Here is a 6,000-nt window from a genome sequence, read left to right on the forward strand (position 1 = left end):
TGTCATTTACCAAATAGCCTCCAATACCCTACTCAATAAATTGGATGCACTCTATCACAGTGCCATCCGTTTTGTCACCAAAGCCCCATATACTACCCACCACTGCGACCTGTACACTCGTTGGCTGGCGCTCGCTTCATACTCGTCGCCAATCCCACTGGCTCCAGGTCATCTACAAGACCCTGCTAGGTAAAGTTCCCCCTTATCTCAGCTCGCTGGTCACCATAGCAGCACCCACTTGTAGCACGCGCTCCAGCAGGTATATCTCTCTGGTCACCCCCAAAGCCAATTCCTCCTTTGGCCGCCTCTCCTTCCAGTTCTCTGCTGCCAATGACTGGAACGAACTACAAAAATCTCTGAAACTGGAAACACTTCTCCCTCACTAGCTTTACGCACCAGCTGTCAGAGCAGCTCACAGATTACTGCACCTGTACATAGCCCATCTATAATTTAGCCCAAACAACTACCTCTTCCCCTACTGTATTTATTTTGCTCCTTTGCACCCCATTATTTCTACTTTGCACTTTCTTCCACTGCAAATCTACCATTCCAGTGTTTTACTTGCTATATTGTATTTACTTTGCCACAATGGCCTTCTTTGCCTTTACCTCCCTTCTCACCTCATTTGCTCACATTGTATATAGACCTATTTTTCTACTGTATGTTTGTTTTACTATGTGTAACTCTGTTGTTGTATGTGTTGAACTGCTTTGCTTTCTTGGCCAGGTCGCAATAGTAAATGAGAACTTGTTCTTAACTTGCCTACCTGGTTAAATAAAGGTGAAATAAAATGTTTTTACAAATTTCAAGGTTCTCTCCCGCTTCCCTGCAAAACATCACCGTGTGTTGATCATGTCACTCAGTGCCTGAGGTGGTGACACTCAACAGTGTGTCTCTCTAACCCCTGTCCCCCCTATCAGGGAGAAAGTGTGAAATAGGGACAGAGAAAAGGGGGACAGAGGGATGAGAGCAAGGGACAGAGCAATAACATCCAGGTGTCTAAGTTCATTATGGGCTCAGACTGATGCTCTGATTAAAAGACAGAGGGGGAGGAGGATCTGTGTCCATGCTGTTGGCTGTCCACTACATGTGCCAGCAGGAGTGCACTACTAAACCAGAGTAAACCAGTGTGAGACACAGCTTAAAATCAGGACTAACTGTTCCCACTCATAATGACCCACGCATGCTAGCCTGATCCCAGATCAGTTTGTGCCGTCTCACCAACTCCTTGTCACTCAGACCAAACATGACATTGAGTGACAAGAAGCTGGCACAAAGACCTGGGATCAGACTAATCTCATGCACGTAAGCCCCGTCTGAAACAGAGGAGGAATGGGTTGCCATGGGAGACATGAGGAAATGCAGACAACACGACCATGAGAGTGTGACCGACTTTCACATGAATGTGGGTTTTCAGCAACAAAGTGCTAACTGTGGGCTAACTTCCACAGGAAGTTGCGTGATATGGTGTTGCAGTGTTGACACATGCATTTCCTGAGGGTCATATTGCCTAACTTCAGTCTAAAAAGGACACTAATGACATCCACAAATGATGGTACCCATTGTCAGAGTGTTAGAGGATCAGAGTGTAAGCCCATACAGTGGGCTGTGACTGCCAAGGATTTCCTAGTCACCTTTCAACTCATGACTGGCCTGCCAACTCAAATGACTAGTGTCAATTAAAGGGAAATTACACCACTTCAACCTAATTTCCATCATCTCCAGCACAATACTAGTGTAGGTCTACATATGTGAAAAGGCACATAAAGTTTAAAAGTTGCTGGAGATAATGAATGAGGTTGAAAAGTGGCAGAATTGCCCCTTTAACACAACTCCTTATCCATTCACTCGAGGGACCCCAGCATGGTTCGTCTTGCAGTTGCCCCATTAGATTTCCGTGCAGTGGGTCCAGATCTGGGTTTAAAAAGTCCTTGAAAAGAGAAGTTAAGAAAATGCTAACTAGTCCTATAAACCATCGGGGGGAAAAAAATAAGTAAAAATGTAGCGACCCATTAGCCAATGCTTTGCAGCCTGATGGTTGGGCAACCCTGCTATAAATCCTGTACGGCAACTCATCCAACTCTGCTACCAACCAGTATCACTTACCTAGGTTATGCAGTCAGTGTCAAAACTGTATCAGACAGCATAATAAAGTCCTACAGCTCAAGCTGCTGCAGATGGAGGTGGCATGTGACTGTCTGTTAAAAGGGCAGGGGGAAGCCAAGCTAAAGACTGGATTGAATGGAGGCCAAGAACACAAGTGCGTAGAGATGTTGAAACGTGATGCTGAAGACAGCAGGGCAGGTCTGTCCAGAGCTAGACATTGGCTAGTGGTGACCTCAGACCTGGTTTTAAACAGCATTTTGAAATCGTTCAAATACTATCTGGGCTTATTGCATGGCACAATGGAACAGACCCAACAGTGCAATCACCACCCATCTGGCACTCCAGGTGGGCTTAATGCACCCCTATTTAAAATGTTGACTCTTGGGTAGATGTAACATAGTAAAATGTAAATTCAGGACACTCCAATTAGTATGGTATGTATTCATTCGTGGATGTCCATCATCCACTTCATATGATATGTTACGAATTCCAATTTGTCGTCAGCAACATTAGCTAGGCGGCTAACCTTAACCCCAGCTAACATGCCAAGTAGTTGCAGAGTAGTCGGAAAGTTGCTTAACCTGTTAGGGCTAGGGGGCAGTATTGACACGGCTGGATAAAAAACATACCCGATTTAATCTGGTTACCACTCCCACCCAGTAACTAGAATATGCATATACTTATTACACATGGATAGAAAACACCCTAAATTTTCTAAAACTGTTTGAATGGTGTCTGTGAGTATAACAGAACTCAAATGGCAGGTCAAAACCTGAGAGATTCCTTTACAGGAAGTGGCCTGTCTGACCATTTCTTGAACTTGTTTTCCATCTCTATCATTTACTAAGGATCTCTGCTCTAACGTGACACTTCCCACGTCTTCCATAGGCTCTCAGAGCCCGGGAAAAAACAGAATGTCGCCATTCCAGCCCCAGGCTGAAACACATTATCGCCTTTCTCAAGTGGCCGATCAAGGGACACTGGCTTATGCGCGTGACCCCGACCGCCCCCGCCTTTGGGATTTTTTTCCTCTGTTTGCCGAAAAGGAGATTCCCTGTCGGAATATTATCGCTTTTCTACGAAAAAATGTCGTAAAAATTTATTTTAAACAGCGGTTGACATGCTTCGAAGTACGGTAATGGAATACTTAGAATTTTATTGTCACGAATTGCGCCGCGCGACACTTCTTTACTATTTCGGATAGTGTCTGGAAGGCACGAACAAAACGCCGCTATTCGGATATAACGATGGATTATTTTGGACCAAACCAACATTTGTTATTGAAGTAGCAGTCCTGGGTGTGTATTCTGACGAAGACAACAAAAGGTAATCAAACTTTTATAATAGTAAATATGATTATGGTGAGTGCTAAACTTGCCGGGTGTCTAAATAGCGAGCCCGTGATGCCTGGGCTATGTACTTAGAATATTGCAAAATGTGCTTTCACCAAAAAGCCATTTTAAAATCGGACATATCGAGTGCATAGAGGAGGTCTGTATCTATAATTCTTAAAATAATTTATGCTTTTTGTGAACGTTTATCGTGAGTAATTTAGTAAAATGTTAGCGAATTCCCCGGAAGTTTGCGGGGGTATGCTAGTTCACGTCCTGCATAAAAGCTTTTTGATATAAATATGAACTTGATTGAACAAAACATGCATGTATTGTATAACATAATGTCCTAGGGTTGTCATCTGATGAAGATGATCAAAGGTGAGTGCTGCATTTAGCTGTCTTCTGGGTTTTTGTGACATTATATGCTGGCTTGAAAAATGGGTGTCTGATTATTTCTGGCTTGGTACTCTGCTGACATAATCTAATGTTTTGCTTTCGTTGTAAAGCCTTTTTGAAATCGGACAGTGTGGTTAGATTAACGAGAGTCTTGTCTTTAAATGGCTGTAAAATAGTCATATGTTTGAGAAATTGAAGTAATAGGATTTTTAAGGTTTTGAAAATCGCGCCACAGGATAGCAGTGGCTGTTACGTAGGTGGGACGAATTCATCCCGCCTAGCCTAGAGAGGTTAAACGCTGAAGCTGTCCATGATGAGATTCGAACACAACCATTGGGTTGCTAGACATTCGCTTTATACGCCCGCCCGCCCTACTTTATTTTTTGCCTTAAGTAACCTTTGTCATACGCAACTATAACAAATCATACTTATTTGAGTGCCACAGATTTACATTTACTATGTTACGTGTAGTCTGAGACCAGGCTGCCTCTTCTCATCAGGTTAATGCAGGTACTAGGAGTGTCTGGCATTAACAACTTTAGTATCTAGGGAAAAAAATGGGTTGGAAGTAACTAAGCATGATTGTTGTGATTGCATAACAGATATGCATGTACTAATCATATTTTAAGGTGTGTATGATTTAGTCCCCAAGGAAGGACTAGATTCTACCAGGAACATTGCATTCTGCTAAATAGCTTGAAGACAGCCAAGTGGCCTGAACTGAATACAGGTTTGGCTCAACAGTTGAATGCCACACCTTTACCATACGAAACAACTCAAACATGAGACCCAGTATTTAAAGGTGGCAAAACTATTTGAATGTGAGTGTGCAAATTTTGTTTCCTTAGGGCAGATCCATATCAGGGCCTGCATGCATTTTGTGCTCCCACCAACCCATGGCATCAAATTCCAACCTCAAACCAAGACAAGCAAACAAGATAAATCGGCAGGGGTGGAAAGCATTGAACTCAATTTAGTCCAATAGTAATTTAAATATTTATATGCGTTTATTAGGCAAATGTATATTTCTCCACGTCAGACCTGCCTAATTCTCACTTGAAACATGGTTTGTTTAACAGTTAAAAATAATTTTTCCCCCAGAAACAAAATCTGAAATGTCAGGCTACGAATTGCAAGAACGAGTCACTTTGGGGTCATATTTAGACCGAGTGAATTTTCGCCTTCAGTTAATTTAACCATGCTTTTTTTAGGGTAGCTTTAGTGTAGCTTACCGTCTTTCAGTGTGAAACGATGTGGTAGCTTAGTGAACCGTTTGAGTACCTTCCGCAAAACAGTACATTTGTCAACGCAAAGTGCACTACTACAGGGTTGATGGCTGTGGTTTGGAATAGCCAACTAGTTTGGGCAGCAGCGCATAGGACTGGACACTGGCTGGGTGTAGTCATTGTTAATTGTCATGTCATGGGGAAATAATCATTGTTTGTACAGGTAGCCTACAATTGGCTTACCCTTGCAGATGCTGCCATCCAGGTTAGCTTTACTCAAACTGTGACACGGTGAAAGCTCGACAGGACTAATGTGAAATGACTAGAGAGAGTACCAATATTAAGTCCCATCAACTAGCAATGTAGTTTGCAATCTGTCCAAGTGTCCCTTCGTTACTACCAGCGACCACGACGGATATTTAAAAGGCTACCTTGACGTCGAGTACTACGGTTGCTGCTTGGCGCGTCACCTTTCGATCTACATTCGCAATAAAACGCCGAAGCGCACATGAGCACAGAACTAATACAAAATAACCCACTTGTCTGTCGTCGTTAGTAAAGCTTCCCGCAACAGACTTCGAAGTAAGCACCAACATATTCCAAGCAGATCTCATTCCACGAGGATTAGAGGGATCGACAGATAGGTAACCTTGATAAAATAAAAACTTACCTTCCGCTCGGTTGTCGGCAATACGGGGTGAATTCGGTTGCTCTATCGGTTTCCGTGTGTGCAGAGGCAACTCCTTCCACGCGGCAGCAAACTCCAAAAACCCTACTGCAGATGCTTTCCTTCTCAATTATCTCCCTTTCTGTTGTCTCTGCGCCGGGCGTGGCTGAAATAGGGTGGACATATCTAAACTGGGATCCGCCCACTGTATCATTCACAGGTGAGAAAGGTCTGACTGCGACCCGCGTCCTCGACAAGACGATGTAAGAAA

General features: G+C 43.4%; 1 protein-coding gene across 2 annotated transcripts in view; it reads right to left on the bottom strand.

Annotated features, from left to right (window-relative positions):
* LOC106586497 (myosin-9) overlaps positions 1 to 6,000 on the bottom strand; it is a 31,095-nt gene extending 25,095 nt beyond the window's left edge. For both annotated transcript variants that reach the window (XM_045706908.1, XM_045706906.1), the window contains exon 1: positions 5,733 to 6,000. The gene's annotated coding sequence lies outside the window, so the exon portion shown is untranslated. The remainder of the gene's footprint in view (positions 1 to 5,732) is intronic.

Source organism: Salmo salar, chromosome ssa02 (assembly GCF_905237065.1).
Source record: "Salmo salar chromosome ssa02, Ssal_v3.1, whole genome shotgun sequence".
Taxonomy (NCBI): domain Eukaryota; kingdom Metazoa; phylum Chordata; class Actinopteri; order Salmoniformes; family Salmonidae; genus Salmo; species Salmo salar.